Source organism: Elephas maximus, chromosome 3, assembly GCF_024166365.1.
Source record: "Elephas maximus indicus isolate mEleMax1 chromosome 3, mEleMax1 primary haplotype, whole genome shotgun sequence".
NCBI lineage: Eukaryota > Metazoa > Chordata > Mammalia > Proboscidea > Elephantidae > Elephas > Elephas maximus.
In genome coordinates, this window is record NC_064821.1 from 3380699 (window position 1) to 3396335 (window position 15637).

The following is a 15637-nucleotide window of genomic DNA, read 5'->3' on the forward strand; positions in this document are numbered from 1 at the left end:
TGGCAATCTACTTCTGAAAACTCAGCCGTTGGAAACTCTGTGTATGGAGTGCCGTTCTCCTCTGACACACAGGGGGTCGCCCTGAGTCGGAACTGACTTGACAGCAACCGTTGACGTAAAATATTACCATTTCACCCCGGCCCCATTTCAAGCACTCAGTAGCCCCATGTGGCTAACCAAAACCAGACCAAATCGGCTGCTGTCAGCCCGGCTCTGACTCACGGCGTCGCTGTGTGTGTCTGAGTGCAGCTGTGCTCCACAGGCTTTTCAGGGGCTGACTTTTGGAAACAGATCACCAGGCCTTCCTTCTGAGGCCCCTGTGGGTGGACCTGAACTTCCAACCTTGTGGCTAGCAGCGTGTGCTCGGACTGGCTAGTGGTTCCCCTCTGGGACAGTGCAGCCCTGGGCACGGCTTTCAGCTCGCATGACTGATGTCATGTCCCAGACAGTCTGGGGAAGACGCTGCAGGCGCCTGGACCCCAGGCAGCTTTCACGGCAGGAGCTCAGAGAGGGCTTCTGATCGAGCGCGGGGGTCATCCAGGGTGAGGTGCAGGAGGAACCTGGTGGTGCAGCGGTTAAGTGCTCCGCGGTTCAGACCTGCCAGTGGCTCTGCCGGAGAAAGATACGGCAGCCTGCTTCCGTAAGCATTACAGCCTAGGAAACCCTGTGGGGCAATTCTGCTCGTCATGTGGGATCGCTACAAGAAGAAATCAACAACCCGCAAAAACAACAACCAGGAGGATCTGGGTGGGGCTGGCCTGGAGGGAGGAGGGGCTGGGTGGGGTCAGAGCAGCCGAGGGAGGGGAGGGCTGCTGGCCCCCGGGACAGGGAAAACCTAGGAGCAAAACCTTGATCTTTGAAGTGCGGGAGCTGGCGGCCAGGAAGGCCTGGGCTCAAGGCCAGGACCTGGTTCCTCTTTTTTATGAAATGTTAGCAACCACGCCCACCCTGGACCCCCACTGCTCACTGCGGCCTCGGGGAGCAGGGAGCCCTGAGTCTCCCTCTTACCAAGGAAGACCAGAAACCCCGCCTGTCACATTTCCTGGAAGTGGCTCCCCTGGCCCAGAGCCAGCTCCTGTCCTGAGCTGCTGTCATGTCTACACCCCGAGACTTGGGTGCAAGGCCCTAGGGAGGTGAAGGCACCCAGGCAGCAGGGCCTCACGGGGGCGCCACAGTCCCTCCCTGCTGCGGGCCCAGCAGGGCCTCACGGGGGCCCACATTCCCACCACGGACCCCACCACGGACCCCACCAGGACCTCACGGGGGCCCACGTTCCCACCACGGACCCCAGCAGGTCCTCACGGGGGCCCACATTCCCACCACGGACCCCACCAGGACCTCACGGGGGCGCCACAGTCCCTCCCCGCTGTGGGCCCCAACAGGAGGACCCTCTGCATCCTGCTGACACCTTTCCGTCCGCCTTTGCGTCCTCATCTAGGCCTGGGGCGTCCTGGCCCCGGCTCTGATTGGGTCAGTGAACCCTGTGACATGTCCACGCCCCAGTCCGGGGTGGGCTCTGGGGTGCGGGCTCCCCGACTTCCTCAAGAGCAGAGCTTGTGCCTTCTGCCTCTCCCCCAGACCCAGCATAAGAGGCCCACGGGGGACGCTGGCTCCAGGAAGCAGAGGGTCCGGGTCTGCACAGTTGGGGCCCCAGGGATGGGGTGACCACGGGCCCCGTTTGCCAGGGACGTGGGACTCTGCAAGGCGTAGATGGGAGCCCCTGGGTGGTGCAAACGGTGAACGTGCTTAGCTGTTCACGGAAAGGTTGGAGTTTCGAGTTCACCCAGAGACACCTCGGAGGAAGGGCCTGGCGATCTTCGGAAAAGTCAGCCATTGAAAACCGTGGGAATGTCTTGAACAAACTGGGACAGGTTGGTCTCAGGGCTCGAAGAGGGCGTGGAATGGTCCGAAGACCTGCCGTGTCTCACCGACCCCACCTCCACCTTCCGCCATCCAGAAGCGCAGATGCCACGGACCTCCTCTGCCCCCTGGTGGCCGCTGCAGGTAACAGCAGCACCGAGCTGACTTCCTGCACCTCTGACACCCGGGAGCAAACCCCGTGTTGTCAGGTGCTGTCCAGTACATGGGAGCCCCATGTGACAGAGTAGAACGACCCCGGGGGGGTTTCCCAGGCTATAATCTTTACAGGAGCAGATCGCCAGATCTTTCTCCTGTAGAGTCCAGGGGTGGGTTCGAACCACCAACCTTTCCGTTAGCAGTCGTGTGCTTAACCACTGGACCACCAGGGCTCCTTGCTAATCCCCTACTTGGCTGCAGAGAATCAGAGCATGGGTTTTAGTACCAGGAAGGATAGCATGGCCCCGCCTGGCAACACGCAGGCTTTCCCAGAGAGCTTCCCACTCAGAGAGGGGTGACTGGCAGCCTCGTGCCTCCAAGCCTTAATTCCATCCTCTGTAAGGGGTACAAACAGTGACTGCACTCAGCTGCTGACCAAAAGGAGGCTCGAGTGCACCCAGAGGCACCTAGGAAGAAAGGCCTGGCCTTCCACTTCCAAAAAATCAGCTACTGAAAACCCCGTGGAGCTTGGCTCTGTTCTGACACCGCGGGGTCATCAGGAGTCAGAGTCGCCTTGGCAGCAACCGGACTTCCTGGTGTAAGGTGTAAGATGAACTCAAGGCTGCCCTGCAGTGCTGCGGGGAGAGGTGAACCCTGGGGCACCTGCAGACACCTCCCGTGGGGCCTGGTGCATGGTGGCGCTCAGGGAATCGGTAACTAGAAAATCATCAGGACAAACCTAGCACGCTCTCCCCTGCCAGCAGCTCCTACAAAAGACAGCCCTCTCCTTTGTGATAGAGTGTGAGAGCAGCCAGCACTGAGAATTCCCTCTCCCTTTCTTTAACAGGCCCCTGGGGGCGAAGTGGTTAAAAGCTCATCTGCTAACCAAAAGGCTGGCAGTTAGAATCCACCAGCCACTCCTTGGAAACCCTAGGGGGCAGCTCTACTCTTGCCCACTAGGGTTGCTAGGTGTTGGAATCAATTCCATAGCAATGGGTTCTGACCCTCAGCACTGCTGACGAGGGATCCTTCTCTGGGGCGGGGGCTGCCCTGGGACTGTAGGGTGTTGAGCAGCATCCCTGGCCTCTACCTCCTTGATGCCAGTAGCACCCTACCCCTAGTCGTGACAACCACAAATGTCCCCAGACATCACCAAGTGTCCCCTGGGGGCAGAACTGTCCCCGCACCTGGTAAGACTCACTAAAAAAAAAAAACCCACTGCCGTTGAGTCGATTCCTCATAGCGACCCTATAGGACAGAGTAGAACCGCCCCATAGAGTTCCCAAGGAGCGCCTGGCGGATTCGAACTGCCGACCTTTTGGTTAGCAGCCATAGCACTTAACCACTACGCCACCAGGGTTTCCGAACCCTCCGTAAGCCATGTCAAAAGCCACACTCAGAAAGTCACTTGCAGCACACGTGACAAACAGCCCAAACGAACATATATAAAGAGTTCAGACAGATCACTAAGTGGGAAAACCCCCAACAGAAAGGCCAGCCAAGAACACATCCAGGCAAGTCACCTGAGAAACACCCAAGAGGAAACGCTGAACTCACCAGTAATCAAGGAGACGCAAACAAGACAACAAGGACGCTGTTCTTGCTTGTCAGCTGGACAAAGATTTACGCACCAGAGTTGGCAGGGTGGGCAGGAATGTGAAACGGTGCGTTGCCGTCGGTGGTCAAATGAGTAAATGGGAAGGCCCTCATTTCTACACACAGGTAACACAATGCACATATGTAATACAACACACAACATACATGCACATCTAACATACACACGCATGTAACACAATACACATGTAACACACAGAACCCACACACGCAACACAACACATACATAACACATAAACACGTAACAAACGTAACACACGTAACCTATGTAGCACATATGCACACACGACACACATGTACTGAACATGCACCCACACAACACACGTTATATACATAGATACACACATACACAGACATGCACATAACACAAACACGTGTAACACACTCATACACAAAGACACGGACACACACACGCACACACACACTCACGCACACACACACACCCTGCCACCACCTCACCCAACCGCCATGGATCCCAAGCTCCCCTTCTTGCAGGCAACCTTCCCAAGCACCTCCAATGAAGGACTCTCTTTTGGAACAAGGCTGAGCATGGGCAAGCTAGGCAGGGACCAGGGCACCAATCTCAGCGTGGCGCCACCGTGCTCTCGCCACCGTGCTCTCCGTCTTAGGGAAGGCTTCTCTCAAGGCCCTTCCCCAACTCTCCTGCCTGTGCCGAGACCTCCTCCCTGGGGGGTCCTCCTTAAGCTTGAAGACACCGCCCCCCCAGGCCCTTGGCTCTTGGAGGGTGCCCCTGAGAAACCACCATGCTGCTTCAAACCCACCTCTTCCCCATTGGACCTCGAGGGGTGGGGACCAGGTGCTTGTAATTCTGACGCCCAGGCCCAGCACACAGAGGGCTCCCACAGGTAGGGGCCAGTGGGTGTCTTGGTCTCCTAGGACCACCATCATAAAATACCTTAAAGTAGTGCCTTTAAAGGACAGAAGTGTATCGTCTCCCAGTGCAGCAGGCCAGAAGCCTGAAACCAGGCTATCAGCCGTGTTGGCTCCTTTTGAGAGCTCTGAGGGAGAATCTCCGCCCAGCCTCTCTCCCGGCTTCTGGCGGCTCCCACCAATCCTTGGTGTTCTTCAGCTCATAAACCCGTCACTACAACCTCTGCCTCTCTCCTCACAGGGCTGTCTTCCCTCTGCGTGTCTCTTACAAAGGCTCCGCTCGTACTGGACGCCTGACCTGAGCCACGGTGTCTTCAGTTGCCTCGTAGACATGTGAAAGTTGGACAGTGAATAGGGAAGACCGAAGAAGAACTGATGCTTTCCAGTTAGGGTGCTGGTGAAGAATATTAAATGCACCACGGACTGCCAAAAGAACCACCAAATCTGCCTTGGAGGAAGTACGGCCAGAGTGCTCCTTAGAAGCATGGAAGGCGAGACTTTGTTTCACGCACTTTGGACATGTTATCAGGAGGGACCAGTCCCTGGAGAAGGACATCACGCTTGGCAAAGTAGAGGGTCAGCAAAAGAGAGGAAGACCCTCAACAAGATGGACTGACACAGTGGCTGCAACAATGGGCTCAAGCATGACCACGACTGTGAGGATGGCGCAGGGCCAGGCAGTGTTTCACTGTGTTGTACACAGGGTCGCTATGAGTTGGCACCAACTCGACAGCACCTAACAACAACAAACCTACTGGATGAGGACCCACCTACTCCAGTAAGGTCCCTGGGTGGTGACAATTGTTTGTGTTCAACTACTAACCTAAAGGTTGGTGATTCGAACACACCCAGCAGCCCCACAGAGGAAAGTCCTGGCAACCTGTCTGCGTGAAGCCAAGAAGACCCTGTGGAGCAGCGTCCTACACTGCAAACGGGAGGTCTGCGCGAGCCGGAGCCGACTCGATGGCAGCGGGTTTGCTGGTTTGTCTACTCCGGTACACCTCCTGCTAACTAACTGTACCTTCAAAGATATTTCCGAGTCTCTTCCCATGACCAGGGTCTCTGCTGCTGCTCCTCGCACCAAGGCGTCTTCTTACTGCCTACAGAAACGTCGGCTAAGGCTGCGTTAAAGCGGTTTCCACTGGGTTTAGAGAAAAAGTACACATTTTGACTTTACTGAAGTACGCTTCACGAGTCAAAAAAACCCACCCGTTTGAAGGGTATGCGATCTTTAGTTAGCTCATTGAGTTGCGCAACGATTCCCTCTGTCTAGTTCCAGAACATTCCATCACCCCAAAAAGAAACCCTGCACCCGTCATCAGTCACTCCCCGCCCCCCGGCCCTGCCCCTTGTAACCACCGATCCCCTTTCTATCCCTACAGACTTGCCTTTTCTGCAAAATTCCCATAAAGGGAATCAGATTCTAAGTTGTCTTTGGCGTCTGGCTTCTTTTTAAACTAGTCCTCCTTTCCACATTTTAAAAGCCACTCACAGCCCTTCTTGGAATAAGACCAGGAAGAAACAGGTCAGAGTTACGAGGTCAGTTCCCAGCCTCAGCTTTGCTTCTAACTTGCTAACAAGAATCCTCCTGAGGCCACTGGCTCGTTTCCCAACCTCCCTTCCTGCCAGGGTAGATGACGGGTTCAAATATTTATCATGGCCAGGGCCGTCGCTCTGCCTTTCCAACGGCTACCAACGGGTCACCATCCACACCAACAGAACTCTGCGATGAAGCTATGGGGGGGGCAAGGGAGGCTCAGTGTAGAATTCTCGCCTTCCATGCGGGAGACCTGGGTTCAATTCCCAGCCAGTCCAACTCATGCATGTCGGTCAGGGGAGGCTTGCTTGTTCCTATGATGCTGAACAGGTTTCAGCAGAGCTTCAGACTAAGACTAGGAAGAAAGGCCTGGCAACCTACCTCGGAAAATCAGCCAATGAACACCTTATGGGTCACAATGGTCCAATCCACAATCGATCGGGGGGATGGCGCACGACCGGGCAGTGTTTTGTTCCCTTGTGCACGGGGTCACTATGAGTTGGGGCCAACTGGATGGCAGCTAAGAACAACAAAGTCCTTGGACGGTAAGTACTATTATTACCCCTTCTCACAGTTAAGGAAACCAAAGCACAGGGGAATTAACTGCCCCTGTCCGGACGGGCGGTAAGCAGGCTGGTGCCCAAGCTGTGTGAGCCCACCCAGCCAACTTCTCCCCCCTCCCGTGGTTCTCACTCCCAGGACGCCCAACAGCCCCTTTTTATAACAAACATTTCATCACAATCTCCCCCCAAGCCCATGTAAGCCACCTACACACAATCACCACCCCCGTCTGTCAGCGTGTTGTACCGGGGTGGCTGCGTGCTGCGGGGATGCTGGAAGCTTTGCCACCAGTAATTCAAACACCAGCAGGGTCACACTTGGCGGACAGGTTTCAGCTGGGCTTCCAGACTGAGAGACTAGGAAGAAAGGCCTGGTCATCTACATCTGAAAATCAGCCAGTGAAAACCCGGTGGGTCACACCAGAACGCTGTCTGATACAATGCTAGAAGATGAGCCCCCTAGGGTGGAAGGCACTCAGAATACGCAGCGGCCGCAGCAGTGGACTCGAGCAGACCAACGACCGTGATGGTGGTACGGGACCCGGCAACGTTTCGTACTATGGTATGTGGGGTCTCCACGGGTCAGGCTTGACGCGATGGCAGCTAAACAACATGATGAAGGTAAGACCAGGAAAAGCAGGCAGCACAGCCTCGAACTTCCTGTCCCGACCTTGCCTGGGGTCACTAGGACCAGCCCCACCAGGACCACGTCCTCCCTCTTCCTGGCGATCCAGAGGCCCAGGACGGAAAACATCGCCGAGCACTGTCAGCCCTTCCCCCTGGCCTGACGCTCGCGGGCACTCTCGGTGGCTAAGACAAACCCTAGGAAACAGCAACCGAGGCTGGAAGATTCCAGCATGCGCAGTGTAGCCGCCACCCCAATGGCAAACCAAGTTCTCACTCTCATCACGGGTTCAAGGAAGCCAACCAGGTATCCGCGTGAACGCTGAACACAGAGAGAAGAGAACATCCCGACACCAACCTGTGCAGGAGGCTCGGCTGTCCTCAGCAGTGACGCTCAGAGTCCAAACAAGCTTTTGCTTCCTAGAAGAAAAACACAAAGCATTCGTTCAGTGCCCCTGGGTCAGAAATGGTGTGCGCACATTTACTGAAGTCAGCATTTTGCTAAGCAAAAGGTGGGAGGTTTGAATCCACCAGGTGCCCCTTGGAAACCCTACTGGCAGTTCTACTCTGTCCTATACAGTCGCCGTGAGTTGGAATCGACTCGTGATGGCAACGGGTTTGGGTTTTTGGGGTTTTTTTAACCCATCGATTATCAGACGACAATAAAAACCATTTTGTTAAACACAGAGTTACCATATGACCCAGAAATCCCACTCCTAGGTGTATACACAACGGAGTTGAAAGCAGGGACTCAGACACTTCTGTGCCAATGTTCACTGCAGGACTTTTCAGAAAAGCCAAAAGGTAGAAACAGCTCGTGCCCATCAGCAGAAGAATGGATAAACACAATGTGGGCCATCCACACAAGGGGATATCCAGCCTGTTGCCGTCAAGTCCGACCCATAGCGACTCCATAGGACAGAGTAGAACTGCCCCACAGAGCTTCCAAGGAGTGCCTGGGGGATTTGAACTGAGGACCTTTCGGTGAGCAGCCGTAGCACTTAACCACTATGTCCCCAGGGCTTCCAAGGGAATATCGGTCAGCCACAAAGAGAAATGGAATTCTGATACACGCTATCATATGGATGAGCCTCAAAAAATATTACGCTAAGTGAAACCAGTCCATCGCAAAAGGACAAACTGCGTATGATCTCACTTACATGAAATGTCTATAACAGGCAAATGCAGAGACCAAAGTTCACCGTGGTTACCAGGAGCAGAAGGGAAGGGAGAGGGGGAGCCCTAGAGGCACTGAGCTTCTGTCCATGGTGGTAACGGTTACACAACACAGTGAATGTTACCAACATCACTGAATTGTACCCTTAAAAAATATTGAGTTGACAAATGTTTTGTTACATTGTTACCACAATGAAAGCATTTGTTATGGATTGAATTGGGTCCCCCCCCCCCCAAATAGCTGTTGTAAATCCCAACCTCTGTACCTGTGGATGTAATCCCATTTGGGAATGGGTTTCCCTTGTTACGTGAAGAGGCCTTATCAGTGTGACGTGTTGTTTTAAGTCAATCTCTTTTGCGATACAGAGGAGCAGATTAAGCAAGCAAGAATGCCAGGAACAGAGGCTGAGAAGAGACAAGGGCCTTCCCCCAGAGCTGAGAGAGAGACAGTGGAGGGGAGAGAGAGCCTTCCCCTAGAGCTGGTGCCCTGAATTCGGACATCTAGCCTCCTACACCAAGAGAAAATAAATTTCTGTTCATTAAAGCCACCCCCTTGTGGTATTTCTGTTACAGCACCACTAAGATGGAAACCCTGGTGGCATAGTGGTTAAGTGCTATGGCTGCTAACCAAAGGGTTGGCAGTTCAAATCCGCCAGGCGCTCCTTGGAAACTCTATGGGGCAGTTCTACTCTGTCCTATAGGGTCGCTATGAGTCAGAATTGACTTGACGGCACTGGGTTTGGTTTTTTTTTTTTAAGAGGCTAAAACACAATGTTTTTTAAAGTGTGTCAAAGTTATCAAACCGACAAACAAAAAGTCCTTTTGCGAGTCCTTGTTTTAGTTACTCTGGCAAACGTCAGGGACAGCACCAGCGTCAGGAGGCGGACTGGTGACGCTTCAGGAAGGCGATTCGTCAGAAGGATCTGTTAGAGCTTTCTGACATGTCTCCCGTAAATTTCCACGCATTTTTAACTAAGCCAAAGGAAAGGAGCCGATGTCTATGCAACCGTTCATCATTTATAAAAAATGTTCACCTGGGTCCTTTGACCCTCACGGCCCCCCAAGAGGCAGAGTTGGAGGCTGAGTCAGCCTCTGCCCATGGTGCCCTTGGGGGTCACCAGCTCGTCGGGACATGCCTGGGACTCTCCGGGTTTTAGTGCTGAAAGCCTCCATCCCAGAAGCCCCCTTGGTCCCAGGTGAACCAAGACGTCTGGTCACTGTGCGGACAGGCCACGTCGCCACCTGACCGTGATCTCTAGAAAGGCCTGTGTGCGAGGCTGCCCCAGGCTGGGGTCTGAGAACCTGGACTTGGGGAGGGTTCCGACCATTCCCTAATGGATAAAAACAGTTCTCTGGGCCTGAACTGTTTGTGCAAGCAATGCGGTTTATGCTGAACATCTGCTTTCCTTCTGGGAGTCTGGGATTTTATTTTTACAAGCTAAATTGAAAAAACAAAAAAAAAATTTTAAAGTGCTGGCTCCCTTTGCAGGAGCTCAGACCAATGTGTGATCTGGAGTGCTGAGGTCCCACCGGCCGCCAGCGGGTGGCGCTCTTGCCGCACGAAAGCGCAAAGTGCCGCCTCCAGTCTTCCAGCCGTTTTGACAGGGGGCCACTTAGGTCACCGGATCCAGTGAGCTGCTCCGGGCAAAAAGGAGAGAGGGGACCCCAGACAGCCCTGCCAGGGCGCTGCAGACAGCGGGGATGGAAGGACGGGAGCCGCGTGCCCAGGGAGCTAGCTGGAGGACAGGACTTCTCGCCTCGACCTTACCTAGGAATAAAATCTTTTACAGCTTTTTATTCTTGAACTAATTATAGACGCACAGAAGTTGCGAAAATAGCACAGAGGTTCTGGGCACCCATCACCCAGCAACCCAATGGTGACGTCTTATATGACGTCAGTACGTTATCAAAACCGGGAAATGGGCAGGCGCCCCACACACGCAACTGGTCTGCAAACCGTTTGCTGTGAATGTTCGTAACAGCTTTATTGAGATATAACTCTCACACCATACAATTTACCCACTTAAAGTGCACAACTGAATAGCGTTTAGTAGAGCTTGGCTGCTAATGGAAAGGTCAGCAGTTCCAGTTCACCAGCTGCTCCCTGGAAACCCTGTGGGGCGGTTCTACTCTGTCCTCTAGGGTCTCTATGAGTCGGAATCAACAGCGATGGGTTTGGTGTTCTTTTTTTTTTTTTTGTCTTAGTATATTCACAGAGCCCCTACGTGGTGCAAGTGGTTAACAAGCTCGGGAACTGAAAGGTTAGAGGTTCCAGTTCTCCCCAAGGTGCCTCCCAAGAAAGGCCTGCCAGTCTCCTGAAAAACCAGCCACTGAAAATCCTAGGGCGCACAGTTCTACTCTGACACACACGGGGTCCCCGGGGATCGGAACCAACTGAATGGCAACTGACAACAACAACAACAAAAACATGGTTCGTGTACATCCACCAGGTTGTGCAGTCGTCGCCACTAATTCCAGGACATCCCATCATCCCCAAAAGAAGCACCCATTGGCAGTCACCCCACTCCCACCCCCAGGCCCTGGCAGCCACAATCCCCTTCCTGTCTCCGTGGCTGTGCCTGTCCGGACACCTGACGTGCGGGGCATCGCACCACACGTGGCCTTTCCGTCTGGCTTCTCTCACTCGGCACCGCGTTCTCAGGGTCTGTCCGTGGCGTACACGTATCAGAGCTTCACTCCTTTTTATGGCCGAGCAGCATTCCGTCGTGTGGACGGACCACAGCGTGTTTATCCGTCATCCGCAGAGGGACAGGTCGGCTGTTTCCACCTTTTGGCTACTATAAACAATGCTGTCGTGAACATCTCTGTGTACTAGGAATCATTTTAAAATGGCCTCAGGGCTCCTTCTCACTCTGCCTTCACACCTAAGGAGCCCTGGTGGTGCAACAGTTAAGTGCTCGGCTGCTAACTGAAAGGCTGGCAGTTGGAACCCACCCAGCAGCTCCACGGGAGAAAGACCTGGCAATATCCTCCCATAAACATCACAGCCTACCCCTGAGAATATGGCCCCAGGACACCCTTTTAACTCAGTAATGAAGTCACTCCTGAAGTTCACCCTTTGGCCAAAGATTAGACAGGCTCATGAAACAAAATGAGGCTAAAGGGGCACACCAGCCCAGGGGCGGGAACTGGAAGGCAGGAGGGGACAGGAAAGCTGGTAATGGGGAACCCAAGGTCGAGAAGTGGCGATTGTTGACATGTCGTGGGGTTGTTAACCAATGTCATAAAATAATATGCATACTAACTGTTTAATGAGAAGCTAGTTCTGTGAACCTTCATCTAAAGTACAGTAATAAAAAAATAAAAATAAAAAGATCACAGCCTAGAAAACCCTATGGGTCAGCTCGGCTGTGTCACATGGGGTTGTCATGAGTTGGAACTGACTCGATGGCAACAACAACCTTCACCCCTACCAACGACAAACGTGTCTCTGTGCCCAGTCCTTTAGTGCCAGCCAGTGGCTGTCCTTGAGCCCCTGGGACTTGAACAGTGGGGGGCAGGTGCAGGGCCATGGGCTGTCCCCAGCCCCAGACCAGCACTGGGTAGAGGGGAGCACAGCGTGGCAACCACCACCCCCCCCCACACAGCTCTGCCTTGGTGTGGCAGGGTTGAGTCCTGGCAAAGACATGCTGCTGCCACACCAGCTGGTGCCAGGGTGTCCCCAGTGACCTTCAGTGGCTCACCCGGAGAAAACGCTGGCTTTTCCCTTTCCTTGTAGGATGACACCAGCTCGCCTGGAAGGCAGCTGTGGCCGAGGGTTGGGGGCCTCTGACCAGACCAGACTACGGGATTTGCAGAGCCCAGGACAAAGTGAACTGCTGGCCCCTTGTTCCAAAATTGTTAAGAATTTAGTATGATCCCATTTATAAGAAATATTTAGAACTGGCAAATGCACAGAGACCCAAGATTATTCACGGTTCCCAAAGGGAGGTGGGGCGGACGCGGAGTCGTCGCTGGGGGGCGCCGAGCGTCTGTTAAGGGTGAGCGAAACGGAGAGAGGAGATGGCTGCCCAACATGATGAACGTAATAAAGGTCACTGAATTTACACGTAAAAACGCTGAAATGGCAAACGTTTTGTTACATGTATTGTTAGCAAAATTGCAAAAACAAATTGGATCCCTGCACGCTCTAGCCCCCACACAAAGGAAGCAGCCCCTATGACAAGGCCTCTGTTCTCCGCTCTAGCTTCAGCTGTGTCGTTTGCAACTTTTTTTTTTAATATATGTAACAAAACGTTTGCTGATTCAGCAATTTTTACATGTGCAATGCAGCGACACCGACGACACGCGTCACGTGGAGCAACCACGACCATTAACAGAACTCAAAACCAAACCCGTTGCCGTCAAGTTGATTCTGACTCTTAGTGACCCTATAGGACAGAGTGGAGCTGCCCCAGAGAGCTTCCAAGAAGCGTCTGGTGGATGTGAACCGCCAACCTTTTAGTTAGCAGCCGAGCTCTTAACCACTGCGTGACCAGGGTTTCCAACAGAAACCCAGAGCCCCCTAACTAAGATTTCCCCTTTCCCCTCCCTCCTGCTCCTGGGAACCACTGATAAGCTTTGGTCTCTACGCACTTGGCTATTCTAGATGTTTCATAAAAGCGAGATCCTACAGTATTTGCCCTTTTGTGTCTGGCTGATTTCACTCAGCATCATGTTTTCAGGGTTCACCCACACTGTGGCAGGCATCAGGACCTCGTTCCTCTATGGCTAAGAGATGCCCCATTGTGTAGAGGGACCACTTTGCGTTTATCCATTATCTGTGGATGGACCCTTGGGTTGTCTCAGTCATCCGGTGCTGCTATAACAGAAATACCACAAGTGGATGGCCTCAACAAACAGAAGTTTTTTCACTCACAGTCTAGGAGGCTAGAAGTCTGAATTTAGGGTGTTAGCTCCAGGAGAAGGATTTCTCTCTGTGGGCTCTGGGGGAAAGCCCTCGTCATCAATCTTCCTCTGGTCTAGGAGCTTCACAGCACAGGGGCCCCAGGTGCAAAGGATGTGCTCTGCTCCCAGTGCTGTTTCCCTACAGGTATGAGGTCCCCACCCTTGTCTCTCTGCTCCCTTCTCTCTTTTATATCTCAAAAAAGATTGGCTTAAGACACAATCTAATCTTGTACCTCGAGTCCTGCCTTATTAACATAACTGGCTCTAATCCCACCTCACCAATATCAGGGATAGGATTTACAACACGTAGAAAAATCACATCAGGTGAGAAAATGGTGGACAATTACACAATACTGGGGATTGTCAAGTCGACAGAGATTTTTGGAGGACACAGTTCAATCCGTGACACCACCTTTTGAGCCACCGTGAAGAATACTGCAGTGAACATTGGTGTACAAGTGTCTGTTTGAGTAGTTACTGTTCAATTCTTCTGTTCAAGTGGAATTGCTGGGTTCTATGGGTCTATACGTGGAGTGGAATTGCTGGGTTTTTTTTTTTTTTTTTTTTTTATGGGTCTATACGTGGAGTGGAATTGTTGGGTTCTATGGGTCTATGCCTAGGAGTGGAATTGCTGGGTTCTATGGGTCTATATGTGGAGTGGGATTGCTGGGTTCTATGGGTCTATGACTAGGAGTGGGATTGCTGGGTTCTATGGGTCTATGACTAGGAGTGGAATTGCTGGGTTCTATGGGTCTATATGTGGAGTGGGATTGCTGGGTTCTATGGGTCTATATGTGGAGTGGGATTGCTGGGTTCTATGGGTCTATATGTGGAGTGGGATTGCTGGGTTCTATGGGTCTATGACTAGGAGTGGAATTGCTGGGTTCTATGGGTCTATATGTGGAGTGGGATTGCTGGGTTCTATGGGTCTATATGTGCAGTGGGATTGCTGGGTTCTATGGGTCTATATGTGGAGTGGGATTGCTGGGTTCTATGGGTCTATATGTGGAGTGGGATTGCTGGGTTCTATGGGTCTATATGTGGAGTGGGATTGCTGGGTTCTATGGGTCTATATGTGGAGTGGGATTGCTGGGTTCTATGGGTCTATATGTGGAGTGGGATTGCTGGGTTCTATGGGTCTATATGTGGAGTGGGATTGCTGGGTTCTATGTTAACTTTTTGAGGATCCGCCAAACTGTTTTCCAGAGCAGTTGGCCCCACTGTACATTCCCACCAGCAGTGGATGAAGGATTTGCATCTTGAGAACCAAAAGCCACAGAGCTTGTTATGGACTGACTTGTGTCCCCCCAAAATGTGTGTCGACTCGGCTAGGCCGTGATTCCCAGTATGGTGTGGTTGTCCTATATTTTGTCATCTGATGTACTTATCCTCTGTGTTGTAAATCCTACCTCTATGATGCTAACGAGGCAGAATCGGAGGCAGTTATGTTAATGAGGCAGGACACAATCTACCGGGTTAGGCTGTATCTTGAGTCAGTCTCTGTTGAGATATAAAAGAGAGAAGTGAGCAGAGAGAAGAGGAGAGGGACCTCATTACCGCAAAGAATGAAGAGCCAGGAGTTGAATGCGTCCTTTGGACCGGGGGCCCCTGCACTGAGAAGCTCCTGGACCAAGGGAAGACTGATGACAAGGACCTTCCCCCAGAGCCGAGAGAGAGAAAGCCTTCCCCTGGAGCTGGCACCCTGAATTCGGACTTCTAGCCTCCTAGACTGTGGGAGAATAAACTTCTGTTTGTTAAAGCCGTCCACTTGGGGTATTTCTGTTACAGCAGCACCAGATGACTAAGACAGAGCGCAAACCAAAAGTCACGAGGGCTCTCCCGTGGGCTGGAACTTCTGTCTTCCTCATGATTCCGAGGGTGCTCGACAGGGTTGTCTGCCCAATGCCTCCAGCGATGGGTGGGGGGACATGAATCAGAGGACAAATGGCTCCCAAAGGCGAGGACCTGCAACTGCCAACAGAGTCCCGGTCCCGAAAGGCTGGGGTGGGTGAAGGGAGGATACCTACTGTTCAGAATGTTTACAGTGAGGAGCCAAGGCTATGCCCCATGGCTACAGGTCATAGTGCCTGGGAAGACAATGGTCACATCACAACCAGTTTGGAAGATCACAGCATCCAGGACGTCGTCAAAGGGTTTGTACAACCTGCTCTGTGCCAACGCTGTGTCTCTAGAATTCGGAGTTTCTCCCGGCAACACTGCAGACAAGGGGACAGATCTATCTCCGGGGTAGGGCATCCTGTGCACTGCAGGGTGTTGAGTAGCATCCCTGGTCTCCACCCACTCGATGCCA

The 15637-nt window shown here is 52.9% G+C and overlaps 1 protein-coding gene across 1 annotated transcript in view; it reads right to left on the minus strand.

The window, feature by feature from the left end:
- GNG7 (G protein subunit gamma 7) overlaps positions 1 to 15637 on the minus strand; it is a 190018-nt gene that overhangs the window by 115460 nt on the left and 58921 nt on the right. Inside the window, exon 2 of the mRNA XM_049876343.1 lies at positions 7601 to 7662. The gene's annotated coding sequence lies outside the window, so the exon portion shown is untranslated. The remainder of the gene's footprint in view (positions 1 to 7600; positions 7663 to 15637) is intronic.